The sequence below is a fragment of the Bombina bombina genome, chromosome 5 (genome assembly GCF_027579735.1).
Source record: "Bombina bombina isolate aBomBom1 chromosome 5, aBomBom1.pri, whole genome shotgun sequence".
Taxonomy (NCBI): domain Eukaryota; kingdom Metazoa; phylum Chordata; class Amphibia; order Anura; family Bombinatoridae; genus Bombina; species Bombina bombina.
In genome coordinates, this window is record NC_069503.1 from 59,237,014 (window position 1) to 59,261,905 (window position 24,892).

The following is a 24,892-nucleotide window of genomic DNA, read 5'->3' on the forward strand; positions in this document are numbered from 1 at the left end:
ATGTGTGTAAGTATGTGTGAATGTACAGTATGTGTGTATGTGTGAATGTACAGTATGTGTGTATATACTGCGTGAATGTACTGTATGTGTGTATGTACTGTATGTGTGTATGTACTGTATGTGTGAATGTACTGTATGTGTGTATGTACTGTATGTGTGAATGTACTGTATGTGTGTAAGTATGTGTGAATGTACAGTATGTGTGTATATACTGTGTGAATGTACTGTATGTGTGTATGTACTGTATGTGTGTATGTACTGTATGTGTGAATATATATATATATATATATATATATATATATATATATATATATATATATATATATATACATATATATAGTGCATTTAAAAGAATAGGCACTCACAGGAACTTATAGAGCCAAACAAATCTTATGTTGTATAAAAAAAAATGTAAGATTTCGTTTTTCTCTATAAGGTTCTGTGAATGTCTATTCTTTCACACACACACACACACAGTATGCACTTGCTTGGCACACCCCCATCAGCAAAACTGTAGTCTTTGCTTTCAATACACCCTGCCTATGCATTTAGGTTTAAATCAACCCATCTGAGTAAATGCAAGCACTGGTGAACTACTTAGAAAGACATTAACATTTATTTTTTTATGTTACACCCTGACCAAAAATATTATGGCTAAAAAAGGCCTAAAACCTAGGGGGTGGAGTGTGTGTGTGTGTGTGTGTGGGGGGGGCAGCAGAATTTGGAGTGCCTAGGGCAGCACAAAACCTAAATACGCCACTGGTAGCATATTATTGTTTTAAGATATTTTTCTCCAATTTTAGTGTGTTACTTTCAATAAAAGTGTGGGCTTTTCATTAAATAGTCTAATTATGCAACAACAACACATTTGAAAATAATTAGAAAAAATAAATTTTCGGTATTGGTTTCAGTTTCCAACCAACTGCATCCCAGATTTTCAGGTTCGATTTCAGTCCAGAATTTCCATTTTGGTGTATCACTAATTGTATTGTTAGTTTGCATCTGTTGATTTTGTTATTTTATACTTTATGAACATTTTAAATGGGCTGAGTTTGATGAGAGATCATATCTTATTATGTTTTCAATATATGTAAACACAAAGGCTTCCTTTTCTCATCTCTATCCTAGAAAACAATTAAAAGTTAACATTTTAGAGCCTGTCTCTCTGAATCCCCCTCTGAAGACAACTCACTACTGACCAAGAAAATTTAAAGGACTGGGGTTGGAGCACATGAAAAATACAAAATGTAGTCTTTTAAGCATTGTACAAATTGGTCACAATGAAGGGTACCTATCCGGTACAGAAAGACTACAGATACAGTGTGTAGCTTCATGCGGTCTGTAACAACAAACTATCACATGCAGTGGCGTATTTAGGTTTTGTGCTGCCCTAGGCACTCAGAATATATATATATATATATATATATATATATATATATATATATATATATATATATATATATATATATATATATATATATATATATATATATAATAAAGAAGAGTCCAGACAGGAAGCTCAAAGCAAGTGAGTATTTATTTACAGTGTAATTTAGAAGCTCCTAAAATTATTATTGATAGGCAAATGGCTATGATAGATAGCAGAGAAGGGGCTGGTGTGGGTGTCTGACGCGTTTCAACTCCTTAGAGCCTTAAAGGACCAGTCAACACAGTAGATTTACATAATCAACAAATGCAAGATAACAAGACAATGCAATAGCACTTAGTCTGAACTTTAAATGAGTAGTAGATTTTTTTTCTGACAATTATAAACGTTATGTCTATTTCCACTCCCCCTGTACCATGTGACAGCCATTAGCCAATCACAAATGCATACACGTACCATGTGACAGCCATCAGCCAATCACAAATGCATACACACTTATTCTGTGAATTCTTACACATGCTCAGTAGGAGCTGGTGACTCAAAAAGTTTAAATATAAAAAGACTGTGCACATTTTGTTAATGGAAGTAAATTGGAAAGTTGTTTAAAATGTCATGCTCTATCTGAATAATGAAAGTTAATTTTTACTTTAGTGTCCCTTTAATCATAGACAGAATGCTGCCCTAATGCCCTGCTCTGACTGATATAGACTGTGCTAACTTACTATTGGATATCAGAACCTGCCTGTGTCACTGGTGGGCGTATTCATGCACAGAAAGAGCTACCTGTGTGAGTGAATTACCTCATACTACAAAGGTGGTAGTTTACTCATTCAACTGTGGTATTATGTATCTAACTCAGGTTGTACACTTTTAAGGCATTTATAATTAGAAAATCTGAGGCCTAGATTTGGAGTTCGGCGGTAAAAGGGCTGTTAACGCTCCGCGGGCTTTTTTCTGGCCGCACCATAAATTTAACTCTGGTATCGAGAGTTAAAACAAATGCTGCGTTAGGCTCCAAAAAAGGAGCGTAGAGCATTTTTACCGCAAATGCAACTCTCGATACCAGAGTTGCTTACGGACGCGGCCGGCCTCAAAAACGTGCTCGTGCACGATTCTCCCATAGGAAACAATGGGACTGTTTGAGCTGAAAAAAAACCTAACACCTGCAAAAAAGCAGCGTTCAGCTCCTAACGCAGCCCCATTGTTTCCTATGGGGAAACACTTCCTACGTCTGCACCTAACACCCTAACATGTACCCCGAGTCTAAACACCCCTAGCCTTACACGTATTAACCCCTAATCTGCCGCCCCCGCTATCGCTGACCCCTGCATTACACTTTTAACCCCTAATCTGCCGCTCCGTAAAACGCCGCCACCTACGTTATCCCTATGTACCCCTAATCTGCTGCCCTAACATCGCCGACCCCTATGTTATATTTATTAACCCCTAATCTGCCCCCCACAACGTCGCCGACACCTACCTACACTTATTAACCCCTAATCTGCCGAGCGGACCTGAGCGCTACTATAATAAAGTTATTAACCCCTAATCCGCCTCACTAACCCTATCATAAATAGTATTAACCCCTAATCTGCCCTCCCTAACATCGCCGACACCTACCTTCAATTATTAACCCCTAAACTTCCGATCGGAGCTCACCGCTATTCTAATAAATGGATTAACCCCTAAAGCTAAGTCTAACCCTAACACTAACACCCCCCTAACTTAAATATAATTTACATCTAACGAAATAAATTAACTCTTATTAAATAAATGATTCCTATTTAAAGCTAAATACTTACCTGTAAAATAAATCCTAATATAGCTACAATATAAATTATAATTATATTATAGCTATTTTAGGATTAATATTTATTTTACAGGCAACTTTGTAATTATTTTAACCAGGTACAATAGCTATTAAATAGTTAAGAACTATTTAATAGTTACCTAGTTAAAATAATAACAAATTTACCTGTAAAATAAGTCCTAACCTAAGATATAATTAAACCTAACACTACCCTATCAATAAAATAATTAAATAAACTACCTACAATTACCTACAATTAACCTAACACTACACTATCAATAAATTAATTAAACACAATTGCTACAAATAAATACAATTAAATAAACTAGCTAAAGTACAAAAAATAAAAAAGAACTAAGTTACAGAAAATAAAAAAATATTTACAAACATAAGAAAAATATTACAACAATTTTAAACTAATTACACCTACTCTAAGCCCCCTAATAAAATAACAAAGCCCCCCAAAATAAAAAATTCCCTACCCTATTCTAAATTAAAAAAGTTACAAGCTCTGATCGGAACAGCCAATAGAATGCGAGCTCAATCTGATTGGCTGATTGGATCAGCCAATCGGATTGAACTTGATTCTGATTGGCTGATTCCATCAGCCAATCAGAAAATTCCTACCTTAATTCCGATTGGCTGATAGAATCCTATCAGCCAATCGGAATTCGAGGGACGCCATCTTGGATGACGTCCCTTAAAGGAACCGTCATTAGTCGGGAGACATCGGAAGAAGAGGATGGATCCGCGTCGCCTGCTTCAAGATGGACCCGCTCCGCACCGGATGGAAGAAGATCGAAGATGCCGCTTGGAGAAGATGTTTGCCGGTCCGGATGTCCTCTTCTTGCCGGATAGGAGGAAGACTTTGGAGCACCGGATTATGGATCGCCAACCCCCGCTTGGGTTGGATGAAGATCTTGGAGCCAGGACGGATCGGTGATACCTGGATGGTGAAGACAAGGTAGGAAGATCTTCAGGGGATTAGTGTTAGGTTTATTTAAGGGGGGTTTGGGTTAGATTAGGGGTATGTGGGTGGTGGGTTGTAATGTTGGGGGGGGGGTATTGTATGTTTTTTTTTACAGGCAAAAGAGCTGAAATTCTTGGGGCATGCCCCGCAAAGGGCCCTGTTCAGGGCTGGTAAGGTAAAAGAGCTTGTAACTTTTTTAATTTAGAATAGGGTAGGGAATTTTTTATTTTGGGGGGCTTTGTTATTTTATTAGGGGGCTTAGAGTAGGTGTAATTAGTTTAAAATTGTTGTAATATTTTTCTTATGTTTGTAAATATTTTTTTATTTTCTGTAACTTAGTTCTTTTTTATTTTTTGTACTTTAGCTAGTTTATTTAATTGTATTTATTTGTAGCAATTGTGTTTAATTAATTTATTGATAGTGTAGTGTTAGGTTAATTGTAGGTAATTGTAGGTAGTTTATTTAATTATTTTATTGATAGGGTAGTGTTAGGTTTAATTATATCTTAGGTTAGGATTTATTTTACAGGTAAATTTGTTATTATTTTAACTAGGTAACTATTAAATAGTTCTTAACTATTTAATAGCTATTGTACCTGGTTAAAATAATTACAAAGTTGCCTGTAAAATAAATATTAATCCTAAAATAGCTATAATATAAATATAATTTATATTGTAGCTATATTAGGATTTATTTTACAGGTAAGTATTTAGCTTTAAATAGGAATCATTTATTTAATAAGAGTTAATTTATTTCGTTAGATGTAAATTATATTTAAGTTAGGGGGGTGTTAGTGTTAGGGTTAGACTTAGCTTTAGGGGTTAATCCATTTATTAGAATAGCGGTGAGCTCCGATCGGAAGTTTAGGGGTTAATAATTGAAGGTAGGTGTCGGCGATGTTAGGGAGGGCAGATTAGGGGTTAATACTATTTATGATAGGGTTAGTGAGGCGGATTAGGGGTTAATACATTTATTATAGTAGCGCTCAGGTCCGCTCGGCAGATTAGGGGTTAATAAGTGTAGGCAGGTGTCGGCGACGTTGAGGGGGGCAGATTAGGGGTTAATAAATATAATATAGGGGTCGGCGATGTTAGGGGCAGCAGATTAGGGGTACATAGGGATAACGTAGGTGGCGGCGATTTGCGGTCGGAAGATTAGGGGTTAATTATTGTAAGTAGCTGGCGGCGACGTTGTGGGGGGCAGGTTAGGGGTGAATAAATATAATACAGGGGTCTGCGGGGTTAGGGGCAGCAGATTAGGGGTACATAAATATAACGTAGGTGGTGGTCGGCAGATTAGGGGTTAAAAATTTTAATCGAGTGGCGGCGGTGTGGGGGGACCTCGGTTTAGGGGTACATAGGTAGTTTATGGGTGTTAGTGTACTTTAGGGTACAGTAGTTAAGAGCTTTATGAACCGGCGTTAGCCAGAAAGCTCTTAACTCCTGCTATTTTCAGGCGGCTGGAATTTTGTCGTTAGAGCTCTAACGCTCACTTCAGAAACGACTCTAAATACCGGCGTTAGAAAGATCCCATTGAAAAGATAGGCTACGCAAATGGCGTAGGGGGATCTGCGGTATGGAAAAGTCGCGGCTGTAAAGTGAGCGTTAGACCCTTTAATCACTGACTCCAAATACCAGCGGGCGGCCAAAACCAGCGTTAGGAGCCTCTAACGCTGGTTTTGACGGCTACTGCCGAACTCCAAATCTAGGCCTGAGTGTGTGAAGGGATATGTCATTAGTTAGTCATCTATATTCTTGAGATTTGACAAAATTTAATTTAAGTTAATTAATGTTGTTCAGATGATTTTGTATGATGTATGTTAATACTACCTAATTGTTGATAATAATACTTTTCTACTACTCATCATAGATTTTACCAACTATAACTAATTATCCTACTATCAACTCACTCTGATTCTAAATTTAGAAACCAATGGTGATTTTTCTAAATACTATGTGCACTATACAGTGACCTATATGTGCTCCTTTGTTGATATATGAGAAGGCATGCAACCAATCACAACGACATTTAATATTTTAAGATTATATCCTTTTAACTTTACTTGTTTTATCCTAGGAGATCTAAAGTATATGCTGTCAGGTTGTTATCATGCCCTTCAATTCATCAACTCAGGACCCTTAAACTAAACTAAATTGATGTACTGAAGACTACATAAATTTGCATTAATGTATTGATACAGATAGTGACTTCGCTCAATTACTCATTGGAGAAAGAATGTAAAGAAGAGGAAGCAAAGGAAGTAAAGGCGGTAAAAGTCCTTTACCAATGGTTGATCAGATCTGTCTCAATATTGAGGCCAGATGGTTGCCGACTACCTAGGGTAAAGATCCAGATTACCTCCTTGGCAAGGAGGTCCTTTGATCGGTCTCCACTCTCCACCCCATATATATATATAAAAAATTCATTTTGTAATAAACACTCTGCACTTAGAGTCTTCTTGTGCGCTCTCTTCCTTTGTTATTATATATATATATATATATATATATATATATATATATAATATATATATATAATATATTATAATATATATAAAATCAGTGTAATTAGATATGGGCGCCTTAGGATATAATCTAATTACATATATATATATATATATAGTATATATATAATATATATATATATATATATATATATATACATACACTGTATATATATATATGTATGTGTATATATATATATATATATATAATATATATATATATATATATTAGGGTTCCCTTGTATAGTTGGATAGGAATATTAGATTCTGTATTATTAATCTAGCTATGGTGAATAAAGTTAGTGGGAAGTTGGTTTAGGTAGATAAATATTTTCATGGAGAATGGAGAGGATATTGTATTAGACAGTCACGGGGTACCAGTTTTGTAAGTTTCTCCCATCTGAACAGAGAGTGGTTTTTGTTAATGTGTTGGCATTTGGCAAGTACCTGTCCTGTGCATATCTATTTTTATTTGGCAGCTGACTCAGCTCTCTCCAGTCTCCATGAAATATTAACTGAGCTAACACTGATCGTCTGATCTCCGAGAGGTGGCTACCAGCTGTCCCAATTGTCTAAACTAGTTTGGAGCTGGTGGATCATGAGCTAAACACTGATCTCCGTGAGTGAGGTGGAACTTAGTAATATTTTCCATTAATAATACAATTCCTAATTGAAATTAACGCTAGTATGCTATGCTATCCAATCTACCACCTGCCACCGCTATTAAACTTTGGAGCTGTGGCATGCCCTGCCCTACCTGAGTTAAGTACTCAGCCCCATCCTCTCCAGTTTTCTCAGGATCCACTCTGCAACTCCACTGATCTCGTCGACTCCACAGCAGTCCCAGCTCCACTTCTTCTCTAGCACTTCTCACCGCGGCATTGTCAACAGACAGGAAGGCGGGTATCAGGATGAAAAAGTCACATGACCTCAAGCGAAAAAATGGGTCATGTGACTGCCGCACAATCAAAATGATTTTTTTTTAAACTCATGCCCAAATTTTCAGTGCCAACGGAGAAGTGCCGTCCCCAAAATTTGCTACGCTAGGCACCGGCCTTGTTGGCCTATGCATAAATACACCCCTGATCACACCCATAGTATTGTGTATGTTTTGTACCTGTTTACCCTTAGGGATTTACAAGACTTTAGCTTTTGTTATTAATAAATTGTTCATTTGCTTTAAAGGGACACTGGACCCCAATTTTTTTTCCATGATTCAGATAGAGCATGAAATTTTAAGAAACTTTCTAATTTACTCCTATTATCAATTTTTCTTCATTCTCTCTGCTATCTTTATTTGAAAAAAAACATCTAAGCTTTTTTTTTTGGTTCAGCACTCTGAACAGCAACTTTTCTTTTTCAAGTACGATTGAGTCAACGGATTTCCATCCTTAATTGTGGGGATTACGCCTCCTGGTCAGCAGGAGGAGGCAAAGAGACCACAGCAGAGCTGTATAATTAGTTCTCTCCTTCCGTCCCAACCCAGTCATTCTCTTTGCCTGTGTAGTGGATAGGAAGAGGCAAAGTGAGGTGTTAGTTATAGATTCTTCAATCAAGAGTTTATTATTTTTTAAGTAGTGACAAAGAGTGCTTACTTGTGCTAGGGTGTAGCCTAGACCAGATCGTCTCTACAGTAGAGCATTTTGTGGCTTTAAAGCAATGGGAACTTGTGGACATTATTCTCACTGCACCTCCCATATACTGTTGCTTCCCTATTCAGGGAAAAAGTCTGAGGGATCTTACTCAGTGCTTTCCTTGTTATCCTCAGGTCCATGTGAGCAGTAGGACTTCACACACCTGGGAGATCCCTTGCTGTCAGCAGATGGTGAGTAAGTTGTCATTTTCTCCTGTTAAGTGTGGTCAGTCCACGGGTCATCATTACTTGTGGGATATTTGCTCCTCCCCAACAGGAAGTGCAAGAGGATCACCCAAGCAGAGCTGCTATATTAGCTCCTCCCCCTCTACGTCACACCCAAGTCATCTCTTGCACCCAACTAATAGATAGGATGTGTGAGAGGACTGTGGTGATTATACTTAGTTTTTATAACTTCAATCAAAGTTTGTTATTTTAAAACCGCCACCGGAGTGTGTTGTTCCTTCTCAGGGAGAATTTGAAGAAGGAATCTACCTGAGTTTCTGTATGATTTTAACCCGGAGTAGTTAAGATCATGTTGCTGTTCTCGGCCATCTGAGGAGTGAGGTAAACTTCAGATCAGGGGACAGCGGGCAGGTTCTCCTGCAAAGAGGTATGTAGCAGCATATTATTTTCTGAGGAATGGAATTGACTGAAAATACTGCCAATACCTATATAATGTAAGTTCAGCCTTAATTGCAGTAGTAGCAACTGGTATCAGGCTGTCATGTATGTATATTTTCACTTCAGTATTCTGGGGAATGGCACTTCACTGGAATAATACTGTATGCATAAAACTTTAGCCTATCTTGCAGTGAGAACGACTAGCAGCAGGCTTTCTATGACAATTCATTTATTTGATGTTAAACGTTTTGCTGGCATGTTTTAAATCGTTAAATTTTCTGAGGGTACTGGGTGAAAAATTGTTTTGGCACTATTTTACTCCACTTGGCGGGCATTTTATTTAATTTAAGACTGTTTACTGATCTCCCTCACTGTTGTATTGTGAAGGGCGAGGGGCTAATTTGGCGCTTTTACTACGCATCAGAAATTCAGTCACAAGTCTGTTTTTCTTCCCTGCATGATCCGGTTCGTCTCTACAGAGCTCAAGGGTCTTCAAAAGTTATTTGAGGAGAGGTAATCAACTCCACAGCAGACCTGTGAGATTGTGCTTTGACTGTGATAAAAGCGTTATATTCTGTACATTTTTTTCTGCTATTGAAGGGTTAGTTATCCATTACTAATGGGGGCAATCCTTTGCTAAAATTGTATTTTTACCGGAAAGAATTTGATTTTATAGTTTATCCGTTTTATTGTTACTCAACTGTCATAACTTTCTGTGCTTCTTAAAGGCACAGTACGTTTTTTCATACTATTTGTAAATTGAATTGAAAAGTATTTCCAAGTTTGCTGGTTTAATTGCTAGTGTGTTAAACATGTCTGACTCAGAGGAATAATCTCTGTGCTATATGTGCTAAAGCCAAAGTGGAGCCCAATAGAAATTTATGTACTAATTGCATTGATGCTACTTTAAATAAAAGTCAATCTGTACAAATTGAACATCATTCACCAGACAACGAGAGGAAAGTTATGCCGACCAACTCCCCTCACGTGTCAGTACCTGCATCTCCCGCTCGGGAGGTGCGTGATATTGTAACGCCGGGTACTTCAGGGCGGCCATTACAAATCACATTGCAGGACATGGCTAATGTTATGACTGAAGTTTTGTCTAAATTACCAGAACTTAGAGGGAAGCGTGACCACTCTGGGGTGAGAACTGAGTGCGCTGATAATAATAGGGCCATGTCAGATACTGCGTCACAGTATGCGGAACATGAGGACGGAGAGCTTCAATCTGCAGGTGACGGTTCTGATCCCAATAGAGTGGATTCAGACATTTCTAATTTTAAGTTTAAGCTTGAAAACCTCCGCGTACTGCTAGGGGAGGTATTAGCGGCTCTGAATGATTGTAACACCGTTGCAATCCCAGAGAAATTATGTAGGCTGGATAGATACTATGCGGTACCGGCGAGTACTGACGTATTTCCTATACCTAAGAGGCTTACAGAGATAATTACTAAGGAGTGGGATAGGCCCGGTGTACCCTTTTCCCCACCTCCTGTATTTAGAAAAATGTTTCCAATAGACGCCACCACACGGGACTTATGGCAGACGATCCCTAAGGTGGAGGGAGCGGTTTCTACTCTGGCTAAGCGTACCACTATCCCGGTGGAGGATAGCTGTGCCTTTTCAGATCCAATGGATAAAAAGTTAGAGGGTTACCTTAAGAAAATGTTTGTTCAACAAGGTTTTATATTGCAACCCCTTGCATGTATTGCGTCTGTCACGGCCGCGGCCGCTTTTTGGTCCGAGTCCCTGGAAGAGACTCTTGACTCAATAACTATAGAGGAGATTTCAAACAGGCTTAAAACACTTAAGCTAGCTAATTCATTTGTTTCAGATGCCGTAGTACATTTAACTAAACTTACGGCTAAGAATTCCGGATTCGCCATTCAGGCACGCAGAGCACTGTGGCTAAAATCCTGGTCAGTTGACGTTACTTCTAAATCTAAGTTACTTAACATACCTTTCAAAGGGCAGACCTTATTCGGGCCCGGTTTGAAAGAAATTATCGCTGACATTACAGGAGGTAAAGGCCATGCCCTGCCTCAAGACAGAGCCAAACCTAGGGCTAGACAGTCTAATTTTCGTTCCTTTCGTAATTTCAAGGCAGTAGCAGCATCAACTTCCTCTGCACCAAAGCAGGAAGGAGCTGTTGCTCGCTACAGACAAGGCTGGAGACCTAACCAGTCCTGGAACAAGGGCAAGCAGGCCAGAAAACCTGCTGCTGCCCCTAAGACAGCATGAATTGAGGGCCCCCGATCCGGGAACGGATCTAGTGGGGGGCAGACTTTCTCTCTTCGCCCAGGCTTGGGCAAGAGATGTCTAGGATCCCTGGGCGTTAGAGATCATATCTCAGGGATATCTTCTGGACTTCAAATCCTCTCCCCCAAAAGGGAGATTCCTCTGTCAAGGTTGTCAACAAACCAAATAAAGAAAGAGGCGTTTCTACGCTGTGTACAAGATCTGTTACTAATGGGAGTGATCCATCCGGTTCCGCGGTCGGAACACGGACAGGGGTTTTACTCAAATCTATTTGTGGTTCCCAAGAAAGAAGGAACCTTCAGACCAATCTTGGATTTAAAGATCCTAAACAAATTCCTAAGAGTTCCATCGTTCAAAATGGAAACTATTCGGACAATTCTACCCATGATCCAAAAGGGTCAGTATATGACCACAGTGGATTTAAAGGATGCTTACCTTCACATACCGATTCACAGAGATCATTACCAGTATCTAAGGTTTGCCTTCCTAGACGGGCATTACCAGTTTGTAGCTCTTCCATTCGGGTTGGCTACGGCTCCAAGAATCTTCACAAAGGTTCTGGGTGCTCTTCTGGCGGTGCTAAGACCGCGAGGAATTTCGGTAGCTCCGTACCTAGACGACATTCTGATACAAGCTTCAAGCTTTCAAACTGCCAAGTCTCATACAGAGTTAGTACTGGCATTTCTAAGATCGCATGGGTGGAAGGTAAACGAAAAGAAGAGTTCTCTCTTTCCACTCACAAGAGTTCCCTTCTTGGGGACTCTTATAGATTCTGTAGAAATGAAGATCTACCTGACAGAAGACAGGTTAACAAAGCTTCAAAATGCTTGCTGTGTCCTTCATTCCATTCAACACCCGTCAGTGGCTCAATGCATGGAGGTGATCGGCTTAATGGTAGCGGCAATGGACATAGTACCCTTTGCACGCCTACATCTCAGACCGCTGCAATTGTGCATGCTAAGTCAGTGGAATGGGGATTACTCAGATTTGTCCCCTACTCTGAATCTGGATCAAGAGACCAGAAATTCTCTTCTATGGTGGCTTTCTCGGCCACATCTGTCCAGGGGGATGCCATTCAGCAGGCCAGATTGGACAATTGTAACAACAGACGCCAGCCTGCTAGGTTGGGGCACTGTCTGGAATTCTCTGAAGGCTCAGGGATCATGGACTCAGGAGGAGAGTCTCCTGCCAATAAACATTCTGGAATTGAGAGCAGTTCTCAATGCCCTTCTGGCTTGGCCCCAGTTAACAACTCGGGGGTTCATCAGGTTTCAGTCGGACAACATCACGACTGTAGCTTACATCAACCATCAAGGAGGGACAAGAAGCTCCCTAGCGATGATGGAAGTATCAAAGATAATTCACTGGGCAGAGTCTCACTCTTGCCACCTATCAGCAATCCACATCCCGGGAGTGGAGAACTGGGAGGCGGATTTCCTAAGTCATCAGACTTTTCATCCGGGGGAGTGGGAACTTCATCCGGAGGTCTTTGCCCAAATACTTCGACGTTGGGGCAAACCAGAAATAGATCTCATGGCGTCTCGACAGAACGCCAAGCTTCCTTGTTACGGGTCCAGATCCAGGGATCCGGGAGCGGCCTTGGTAGATTCTTTGACAGCACCTTGGACCTTCGGGAGGGCTTATGTGTTTCCACCCTTCCAGATGCTTCCTCGATTGATTGCCAGGATCAAACAGGAGAGAGCATCGGTGATTCTAATAGCGCCTGCGTGGCCACGCAGGACCTGGTATGCAGATCTAGTGGACATGTCATCCTGTCCACCTTGGTCTCTGCCTCTGAGACAGGACCTTCTGATTCAGGGTCCCTTCAAACATCAAAATCTAATTTCTCTGAAGCTGACTGCCTGGAAATTGAACGCTTGATTTTATCAAAACGTGGATTTTCTGAGTCAGTAATTGATACCTTAATACAGGCTAGGAAGCCTGTTAGTCAAAAGTTCCAGGAAGCGCTCAGACACTGCACTCGATGCGGCAAATGGTTACCAGGAACCCTGCAGTGGCCTTCACGTAGAGAATCACACCCCCTCCAATGCGTCGTAATGACGTCACAGCTTCACCCGACTGGTGCGAGGACAGGAACGTTCCACCTGCGCTCCAAATTCAATCAGCAATGTTAGTAGTCAGCGCACCCAGGTAGGTAAAGAAATACGTAGAGAAATGATGTTTGATCCAACTCTTTTATTTGTAACGAATCACATTACAAATGTATAGGCATCAAAAATAATACGGCTGGCAGCTCAGGTCAGGAAAAAACAAAAAGGTCAGACGCGTTTCCTAGTGCATTAAGCACATAATAAGCATTAGCTCCTTAGCTCCTCAGTGACCATTAATGTGCACCCATAATTCCAAGGTTTATATGCACAGGTAAACTCCTCCTAGGTAATTGCCTAACCAATTATGTGTAAGCAACAGGGCAAATATGGGGAAACTGCACTTATAGGAAAAATTGGGTGCACATTAGGGGGATTGTTAGAAATAACACGCTCAATATGCTACAGTCCCTAAAATAAAAATAGTCAAAAAATGACTTCATGTATATATATATTATTTGATATCCATAATATACTGAAAAAGTGTGGGACGTGCAGTATGAGCATGTGTATAATTTTTTGTAAAAAACAACAATTAAAGACACATTTCATTAAATGCAGAATGTGATGAAAAATTTAAAGGTACAGCAATGAACAATTAAATTTGAAAAATTGAAAACGGTTTTGAAAAAATAATCATAAATAAAGATTCAAATCAGGCTTGCTATTGATCCACATACAGCTTAACATCCCACTCTGAGTTAAGTCCAATTGGCATTCGAGTATCCAAATGAAAAATCCAAAAAACCTCTCTTTTACTGAGGGTTATCCCTCTATTACCCCCTCTGGGGTGTCTCGGGATACATTGGATACCCTGGAATGTCAAGAGGGAAATGTCAGAGTTATGACATTTTTTGAAATGCAAAGATATTGGGGTAGTGGACTCAGGGTCCTCTATAGAACGTAAATGTTCAAGAAAGCGATCTTTCAAGGCTCGTATTGCCTTGAAAGATCGCTTTCAAGGCAATACGTATTGCCTTGAACAACCCTTGCATGTCAAAAGATAGATGACATAACAAGAATTACAAGTCATGTGTTCCCGAATTTGAAAACTCTTGTCATTAGCAGAAGATACAAAGCTTGTCCCAAAAGAGGCATGAGAACAAGATTTGCACCTCCTGCTCCCACATTTGAAAAACCCTGGCTTAATTGAAAGCCAATTCTGTGTATGTGGTACTCGTGGCAACATGGAGGGAGAGAGAAGATTCCCTAGAGTTGGTGATTTGCGTGACACAAAGCAAGTGCCATCTCTTACAATGCTTTTAAGGCTCTCATCGGTATCTAAAATTGGTAAAGCTCTCCTTACTATATCACAGATTTGCCCAAATTCAACACTATACGTAGTGATGAACTTGAGTTTATTGAATCCACTCATTTTGGTAGATTTTTCTGATTGAAAAAAAGTTTTCCTATCAAACTGATCTACTTCCTGTTTGGTCCGTTCAAGAAGGTCCTTAGAATAACCTCTCTCAATAAGTCTGGCTGTTAGTTCTGCAGAAAATTTTGAATAAGTCTGTTGATTGCTACAGTTACGTTTAACCCTGATATATTGGGACTTGGGTATGGAATTTATAGTATGTCTGGGATGACATGACCGGGCATTCAAAATAGTATTTCCTGCACTGGATTTGCGAAACAATTGTGTTTCTATAGTGGAGGTATGTAGATTAGCACATAGTTCGATGTCAAGAAATGAAATCGAAGATGTATTTACCTCCATGGTGAATTTAAGATTCAACAAATTGTCCTGGAGATAGATTTTGAAAACTGTTCAAGAAGATCCATTGGCCCTTCCAGAATAAGAAGGATGTCGTCAATGTACCGACCATAATATTGAATGAAATGTCTGAAGGGGTTTCTATCTCCATAGACGTGGGACAGCTCCCACCAACCCCATATAAAGGTTTGGCATAGGAGGGGGCAAATTTGGCCCCCATAGCCGTCCCACGCCTCTGGAGATAGAACTCCCCCTCAAAGAAGAAAAAATTGTTGTGTCAACAGATATTCCACAGCAGTCTTGATGAACAGCTTCAAATCTCAACATAGTTTGAATAAGTATTCAAAAAGAATTCAATTGCTTGTATGCCCTGTTGATGTGGTATACAAGTATATAGTGAGGACACGTCAATGGTAACAAAAGTAAATTTTTTATGCCATTGAATGCTTTCAACCTGGCTAATAACATCTGACGTGTCCCTAATATAACCTGTAAGATTCAATACAAATGGTTGAAGATAGCCATCAATGAGTTCCGAAAGTGGTTCATTGAGGGATCCAATCCCTGCCACTATGGGTCTCCCTGGGGGGTTGGTACCTTGCTTATGGACCTTCGGTAAATAGTGAAAAATGGCCATAACCGGATGCTCAGTGTATAGAAAGTCAAAGTTAGATTGTTTGATAATTCCCTCATTCAATGCTGTAACCAATATGTTACGTAACTCAGATTTATAAAAGAAAATGGGATTAAATTTGAGCTTTTCATACACTGTAGTATCCAACAATTGTCTATATGCCTCAGTTAGATATGCCTGCCGATCCAAAACAACAACCTTACCCCCTTTATCAGAGTTACGTATGACTAACTCACAGTTAGCCTGTAGTTGCTTAATGGCAGAATGTTGTGCCTTAGACAAATTATCTTTATAGGGATTAAGAGCCCTACCAGACAATTTCTTTAACTCTTGTTCAACTGTTTTTTGGAAAACTTCAATGGCACTAGATCGTGCCTGGACAGGATAAAATTTTGATTTTCTCTTAAGCCTGGTGATATCCTGTACATCACCAGATACCTGAACATCAGAGAAATCCAAATTCTCTCTATCTAGTGCCAAGAGATCTAATGCTGAACATTCATCTGAAAAATCAAAACCAAACTTTCTTTGAACATGTTTTTCCCCCACTTCTATACTTTGACTAGTTGAGCCCAAAAAAATGCTTTTTAAGAACAATAGATCTAACAAATCTATTTAGATCAACTATTGTGTCAAATAGTTTAAAGTGTGACGTGGGGGAAAAACCAAGACCTAAGGATAGTACCTCTATCTGTGGTTTGGTAAGTACTGTGGAGGAAAGATTAATAACATTTTCAGTGTCTAAGCATATTTCTGAGATGGATTGGCCCTCCTCCTCTGTGGGTATCGACGAGACTTCGGTATTAATGTCTCTGAGTCTTGGTGTTGGTCTGCGCGACCTTCCTCGGCCCCCTCTGCGTACTTTTTTCTGCGTACATGAGACTTCTGTGGGCGCTGCCCGTTTTTTGACTGTGAAAGAGTGGGTATCACAACATCAGTACCAAGGGAAAAAGATCCAATTTCTGCAGTAGACTCTTTTATTAAGCTTGTGGTCTCAGGATCAGAAGAGTCATAATCATACTCCGTGTCAGTGTCTGCAAACCTTACTTGCTTATTTTCTGCATTTATATTTCTGGAATTCCTCCTATACCGTCTCCTAGTATCTGACACAGTCCACTTGTAAACTTTATTAAGCTCATAATCTTGCTTATCTCTAAGTATCTTTTGTTTCTTGAAGTGCCAGAGATCCTTTTTAAAATCAGTAATCACTTTGTTAAGTTTATTGTCATATTTATTGAATTCAGGGTTTTCACTAAGTGGGTGCAAAAATGATTGCAATTTTAATTTTTCAACAGTCAACTCTTGACGTAGTGTCTTTTTAAATTCAATTATGAGATCAATTAATGCCAAAGAACAAGTTGTCAAAACATTATTCCATTTTTCAATAAACATCTGATTAGTAACTTGGAAAGAAGGAAACTTCCTAATATGCAGCCCACGTGGTATACGCTGGGCTTTTTGATACATCTGAAAGCTCTTAATGTCCAGTTCTATTCTGGTGTCTCGTTTGAGTAAAGTATCCATCTTAAAAAACAGATTGTCCAAATTGGTGTTAGCCTCCTGTTCCATAATATCACTAGGAAGCCTGTTACCAGAAAGATTTACCATAAAATATGGCGTAAATACCTATATTGGTGCGAATCCAAAGGTTACTCTTGGAGTAAGGTTAGGATTCCTAGGATATTGTCTTTTCTACAAGAAGGTTTAGAAAAGGGTTTATCCGCTAGTTCCTTAAAGGGACAGATCTCAGCTCTGTCCATTCTGTTACACAAACGTCTGTCAGAAGTTCCAGACGTTCAGGCTTTTTGTCAGGCTTTGGCCAGGATTAAGCCTGTGTTTAAAACTGTTGCTCCGCCATGGAGTTTAAACTTAGTTCTTAACGTTTTACAGGGTGTTCCGTTTGAACCCCTTCATTCCATTGATATAAAATTGTTATCTTGGAAAGTTCTGTTTTTAATGGCTATTTCCTCGGCTCGAAGAGTCTCTGAGTTATCAGCCTTACATTGTGATTCTCCTTATTTGATTTTTCACGCAGACAAGGTAGTTCTGCGTACTAAACCTGGGTTCTTACCTAAGGTAGTCACTAACAGGAATATCAATCAAGAGATTGTTGTTCCATCCTTGTGTCCTAATCCTTCTTCAAAGAAGGAACGACTTCTACACAATCTGGATGTAGTTCGTGCCCTGAAATTTTATTTACAGGCAACTAAAGATTTTCGACAAACGTCTTCCCTGTTTGTCGTTTATTCTGGTCAGAGGAGAGGTCAAAAAGCTTCTGCTACCTCTCTCTCTTTTTGGCTTCGTAGCATAATACGTTTAGCTTATGAGACTGCTGGACAGCAGCCTCCTGAAAGAATTACAGCTCATTCCACTAGAGCTGTGGCTTCCACTTGGGCCTTTAAGAATGAGGCCTCTGTTGAACAGATTTGCAAGGCTGCAACTTGGTCTTCGCTTCATACTTTTTCCAAATTTTACAAATTTGACACTTTTGCTTCTTCGGAGGCTGTTTTTGGGAGAAAGGTTCTTCAGGCAGTGGTTCCTTCCGTATAAAGATCCTGCCTGTCCCTCCCGTCATCCGTGTACTTTAGCTTTGGTATTGGTATCCCACAAGTAATGATGACCCGTGGACTGACCACACTTAACAGGAGAAAACATAATTTATGCTTACCTGATAAATTCCTTTCTCCTGTAGTGTGGTCAGTCCACGGCCCGCCCTGTTTTTTATGGCAGGTCAAAATTTTTAAATTATACTCCAGTCACCACTGCACCCTTTAGCTTCTCCTTTCTCGTTGGTTCTCGGTCGAATGACTGGGTGTGACGTAGAGGGGAGGAGCTATATAGCAGCTCTGCTTGGGTGATCCTCTTGCACTTCCTGTTGGGGAGGAGCAAATATCCCACAAGTAATGATGACCCGTGGACTGACCACACTACAGGAGAAAGGAATTTATCAGGTAAGCATAAATTATGTTTTTTATTTCTGGGCCGGGATATACCCTTAGAGGATATACAAGAACTCAGAAGACGTGGCCACTCATATTGTGATTAAAAGCCCTTAGAGAAAGAGATGGGCTCTTAACTCAGGTATGTTTTACTTTTAGACAGCACATGTATTACTTTGGCTCTTTAGGAAGACCTAATCTCCCGGCGTTTTCATTACCTACATGCAGCCCGGGAGATGACTCTGCTGATATTTCCCTAGGCGGGATAATTGACTCAGGGCCAGGGTTCAGATTCTCTATGATAATCTGTCGCATCTCCCAGTGATTACATGAGAGAGCAATGCCGACCGGGAGATGCCTAATGTGCGATTTTGTTCCCTATGCTTCAGAATGGAAATTTTGGGGGGTTATTAAGCGCCTTTTTTATGTTATTGTGTACTTTATCACATCTCCCGACGGTTACAGAAGACAATGCCGACCGGGAGATGACTGCATAGTTAACGTGTGCATACGCCCACGAAGGGCGGTCCTTTGAGGCGTTTCTTACATTGCACGCCTTTTTTTGTCTCCCGGCAGTTCAATAAATCTATCATGCCGCCTGGGAGATATCTGTTGTGTCGGTGACCTGAAATAGAGACAGCGCAGTTACACTGTTTAAATGACACGCTATTGATCATCTCCCGGTGGTTCAATAGATCTACATGCTGACCGGGAGATGACTGCATGGTTAATTTCTGCATACGCCCACGAAGGGCGGTCCTTGAAGGCGTCTTTTACATGGCGCTCCTTTTTATCTGTTAAGACAGTACAGTTTGTGACACTGTTTACATGACATGCTTTTACTCATCTCCCGGCGGTTCAATAGTTCTTCATGCTGACCGGGAGATAGATTATGTCAACACACATGAGGGTGGTCATTGTGGATTATCGCGCTCTGTTTCCCCTCTCTATATGGATCATCTTTATAAAGATCCGAGGAGATATGTTTTACCATATTTTAGACGCAATTGTAGTCTATTTATTTGAAACACTCACACAAAAGACCCTTGCATAGTCTTTGAGTTGCGGTGGGGCCCCGGTTTAGAGTACATACTACTCAGAGGGAGATACTACTGAGGGGTATTGATAAGCTAGCAAAAAATTTTACGCTGTTTTTGGCCCTATTTACTGCAAATTCTTAAAAAGGAAAAATGTTACACTTTTAAAATTTAAAGTGATAGTAACATATTTACTTGTGTTGATTTTTATTTTATATACTTCTTCTAAAGTGACTGTTAGAAGTCTGGTGACACTGGTCAATGCTTTCCGCATTTTTCTACTTATAGTGTCCGCAATTATTGCTCACCCACAGGCAGTGCTCTGCGGTTCCTTGCATAGACATTGCTTTGATGTCCTTAGCAATGTCTAGTTACAGCAATATTGTTATTCATATTGGTCTGTTTCTGCATGACAGAAATAAGATGCTCTTTTATAATTTAAAGAGACCGTACAATTTTTTGTGTGAAAATTTTATTAAAAGAATTGTAACTGTTTCTTGTTATGTCATCCTTTGTGACTTAGGATGGTATAAAAACACATATAAATGAGTATAGCCGGTCAGATAGCTCAACAAACGCTAAGACACTGGGGCTTAACTCTGTAGCAACCCAAGGGTTGCAGGTTCGATTTCAGTGGTCAATAATATTAGCAGCGCCTTGAGACCCTTACGGGTGCTTGGCTGCGCTTTACAGGTGCCCAGTATATACATACACACTATCATATTTATAAAGTGACAGTAACGTTTTGTTCGTGGTACATTATAATAAATGACTTTCAGCTGTTCCTTTGTTAGTTCATCTCTTGTGACTGAAGATGAAACAGACACACACAAGGATAAAGTTACTTTTCAGGTTAAGGATCTGTATCGTTTCCTATGGAATGATTTCTCCATTTTATTTTTTATTCTTGAACCAACTCCCTCTACGGCCATTGCTGTCTAAGAGTCTGTTAACGATGGCTACAAATTTTTCACAGAAATTTTCTGGCCCACATGCAGTGCCCTGCGTTTACTTCAAAGACTGTTTTCCATAGCCGTATCAGCTAGGAGGCTGGATGACATTCCTTAGGGCGGAAGGAGTAGTTTCAATTATTACTACGAAAACTTCTATACCCTTAGAGGATACTCCTAGGGATAACATTTAGTAATGGGACACAATCCAGCTTTTTTTTTTCTATGGCAACCATCTATGTACTTTTTTACCGTCACTGATGTGACAGCATATTGGTTTGATGTGTTGTATGAGGTTATTAGTCAGTACTTTCCCTGGATAAAATCCAGGACGAGATACATCTTTCAATTGACTTATTCCTTTTTTTCTCAGTTTCTTCTCTTTCAGTTATCAAACTGGGAGCATATGTGACTCTGTTCCGGCTCTTGGATTCACACATTACCTGCTGTTGAATCAAAGACAGCATGCTGAACCTGCTCCGGTCCTGGATTGGATCTTGTAGGGGACTGACTTTCTGTTTTCGTGAAAGTCTGGTTTCGAGCTCAAATGTTTTCCTCTCAGAGGCAGTTTCTGATTTCAAGATTGTCTGACAATCAGACAAAGGGAGAGTCGTCTTTATTCTGCGTAGGAAACCTCTTAGACCTGGGAGTGGTTGTTACAGTTCTCATATTTGGTCTTGCCATAGTTCCAAGTTCTTTGGAGACTCTGGGATTGCTGTTGGCGGTGCTTCAGTTACGGGGCATTGCAATGGCGCCCTATCTGGCTAATATCACTAGTCCAGGCGTCATTCTTACAGCAATCAAGATTTACACGAATGTTGTTATACTTCCCGTGAGCTCACGGGTGAAAGGTGATTTTGGAAGTGTTCCTTAGTCCCAAGCTCAAGCTAGCTTTCTTGGGAATATGATGTATTCCATATCAATGAAGATTTTTCTGATTGAGATCAGGATATCTAGGCATTTCTGGTCCAGCCCTTCAGTCCATTTCTTGCCTTCAGTGGCTCAGTACATAGAGGTATTCGGGCTAATGGTGACGGTAATGGACCTTAGCCGGACAGATGGCTCAGCATGCTAAGGCACTATGGCTGAGCTCTGTAAAGATTTGAGGGTTGCAGGGTCAATCCCCGGTGAGGTCCACTCAACCAATCATCCTTTCTGAAGTTGATTAATTGAGCAGCGCCTTGTTGTCGCTTACATTTCCGTTTGTTCATTCCACCTCAGACCTATGCAGTTAAGCATATTCAGGCAATGGAACGGAGGGTTATGCAAAACTTGTCTCCTCCAATAACTCTAGATCAGGAGACAAGGGACTTTTTTATATAATGATTGTCTCTGGATCACCTATCTCAGGGACAATGATTTTTGAACTTGACTTCGCAGAGTGTGGACTCTAGCGGAAGTCTGTTGTTTTTATAGACTTCATGCAACTTAGAGCGAGCTTCAAGGCTCTTCTGGTCTGGCCTCAGTTGGCTTCGGCCCAGTTCTTTCGTACTATCTGTCAGCGTTCCATATCCTAGGGGTGGACACCTGGAAAATGGATTTTTCTGAGTAGTCATATTTTTCATCGGGAGAGTGGGAACTCTGTCCGGGAGTATTTTCCAACCTTTTTTAAAATAAGGTCGGCTGGAGTTGGATCTCATGGCATCTTATCAGCCTGCCTGTTTTTTTGAGATACGGGCCCAGGTCCAGGGCCTCCGGTCCGAGCTGATAACTGCCTTGGCAGTTCTTGGTCGTTCAGCCTAGAATGTCTGTTTCCCCCGTTTGCATTTTTTTTTTGCCGGTGATTGTTCGAATCAAATAGGAACAAGGCATCAGTGATTCTCCTCGCTTCCGCGTGGCCTTGCAGGATTTGGTTTATGCCGATCTGGTGAACATGTCATCTCGGCAATTCTTGGATGTTTCTGTTGCGGGAAGGCATTTTTATCAGGGTACCTTCTTCAATCCAAGTCCAGTTTCTTTGAGGCTCGATTGCTTGAGATTGGACATTTGATCCTATGCCAGCGAGGTGTCTTAGTTTTGGTCATAGGTTCCTTTTTCAGGCATGTAAGCCTGTGACTAGGAAGATTGCCCATGAGATAGGGACATATATGTCTTTCTTGGTGTGAATCCAAGGGTTACTCATGGAGTAGAGCTAGGATTCTCAGGATTTTAGTATTTTCTTTAGGAAAGGGTTTTTCAGTGAGTTTCCCTAATTGTCAGATCTCTGCTTTTTTCTAATCTGTTCACTCCAGTGTCTGCAGATGTTCCAGAGGTTCCATCCTTTTGTAATGCTCTGATTCAAGTCAGGCCTGTGTTTTAACCAATTGCTCCTCCATGGAATTTGAATTTAGATTTTAAAAGTTCTTCATGGGGTTCTGTTGAACCTATGCATTCCATAGATATTAAGTTGTTATCTTGGAAGTTTTACTTCTTGTTGCCATTTCTTCTGCTCGAAGAATGTTTGAGATTTCAGCATTACTATATAATTCGCCTTGCCTGATTTTTCATTTGGATAAGGTTGTGTTATGTGCTTATCTTGGTTTTCTTCTTAAACGTTGTTTCAGACGAGCATTTTATTTAGGAATTTGTTGTTCCTTCTTTAGGTCCTAATTTTTCTCTCAGAAGGAAAGTCTTCTACACGTTTTGGCGTAGTCTGTCTTTTAAAAAGATAGATTCTCTTTCTCAGCGACTACGGACTTTCGTCGATCGTCCTTTCTGTTTGACATTTTTTCTAGAGAAGTGAGGGTCAGAAAGCTACGACTTCTTTCTTTCCTTTTGGTTTGAAGAGTATTATCTGTTTTTGCATGTGTGATTGCTGGACAGCAGCCTCCTAAAAGAGTTTCAGCTCCTTCCAGTTGAGCTGTTGCTTTCCTGTGGACATTCTAACATATTATTTCAGTTGAGCTGATTGCTAGGCTGTGACTTGGTATTCTCTTCAATTTTTTTCTAAATTTTACAAATTTGATATCTTTGCTTCGGCTGAGCCTGTTTTTGGGAGAAATGTTCTTCAGGCAGTGGTGCTTTCCATCCTGTCTTGTCAACTCACGTCTTCATTTCGTGTACTATAGCTTTGGTATTGTATCCCACAAGTAAGGATGAAATCTGTGAACTCTTGTATCTTGAAAAAGAAAAGGAAATTTATGCTTACCTGATAAAATTTATTTCTTTTTCGATACGATGAGTCCACGGCCCGCCCTAGTTCTATGAGACAGGTTATTAATTTTTTTTGTTAAACTTCAGACACCTCTGCACCTTGGCTTTTCCTTTCTCTTCCTAACTTCGGTCGAATGACTGGGTTGGGAGGGAAGGGAGGAGCTATTTATACAGCTCTGCTGTTGTGCTCTTTGCCCTTCCTCCTGCTGACCAGGAGGCGTAATCCCACAAGTAAGGATGAATTCCGTGGGCTCATTGTATCAAAAAAGAAATAAATTTATCAGGTAAGCATACATATTTCCTTTTTATTGGTGGATAAATTCATCCACAAATCAGCAAGAACAACCCTGGTTGTTCAACAAAAATGGGCCGGCATCTAAACTTACATTCTTGCATTTCAACAAAGATACCAAGAGAATGAAGAAAATTTGATAATAGGAGTAAATTAGAAATGTGTTTAAAATTGCATGCTCTATCTGAATCACGAAAGAAAAATGTTGGGTTCAGTGTCCCTTTAAGCATTTGTTTGTGTCTGTATCCAGTCTGCCTAGTGTCTGCACAATAAACCTGATTATCTTGAGCTGTTGAAGCTCTAACTAATGTGAGTATTCAGGGTCTGCCTTACATCTGGGGAGTGAAGATTACACAGTATTATGCTATGATGTGTTTCTTTCTCTTCCTTCTGAGGAACATCGTATGGACTATTTGTATTTGTGGTACTGACTCCATTAAAGACTCTTTTCACGTTGGATATATTACTACATATTGGTCTGTATTATTATCACTATTTGTGTGTGCGTTTTGTTACACATTTTATTTTTAGTAAATACAAAATGTCTGACAGTGAGGATCTGTAGAAAGTACAATATCAATACTGTAGTATTAGATTTAAATTACATTTAAACAACTCTTATTTAACATTTGTGTAACTGCTGCTCTTTGATATAAATGATATTAAAAATGATTATAATATATTTGTAAGGTTGTGGTTTGTCCCACTCATAAATAGATTGTCTACTCCTGGGCTTATACTGTACTTGTAAATTTCTGGAAAGCTAAATATTTAATGTGCAACTGTAACATCCACAGAGCTAACTGTGCTAAATGCTTGTGCTGAATCATATAGCACTATGTAATAACCTAAACACTGATCTGTATCACATGAATTGTTATGTGTGCCTTTAATTAT

At 39.8% G+C, this 24,892-nt stretch overlaps 1 long non-coding RNA gene across 1 annotated transcript in view; it reads left to right on the forward strand.

Annotated features, from left to right (window-relative positions):
* The window catches only part of LOC128659201 (uncharacterized), a 46,814-nt gene that overhangs the window by 20,861 nt on the left and 1,061 nt on the right, over positions 1–24,892 (forward strand). The gene's annotated exons all lie outside the window — the stretch shown is intronic.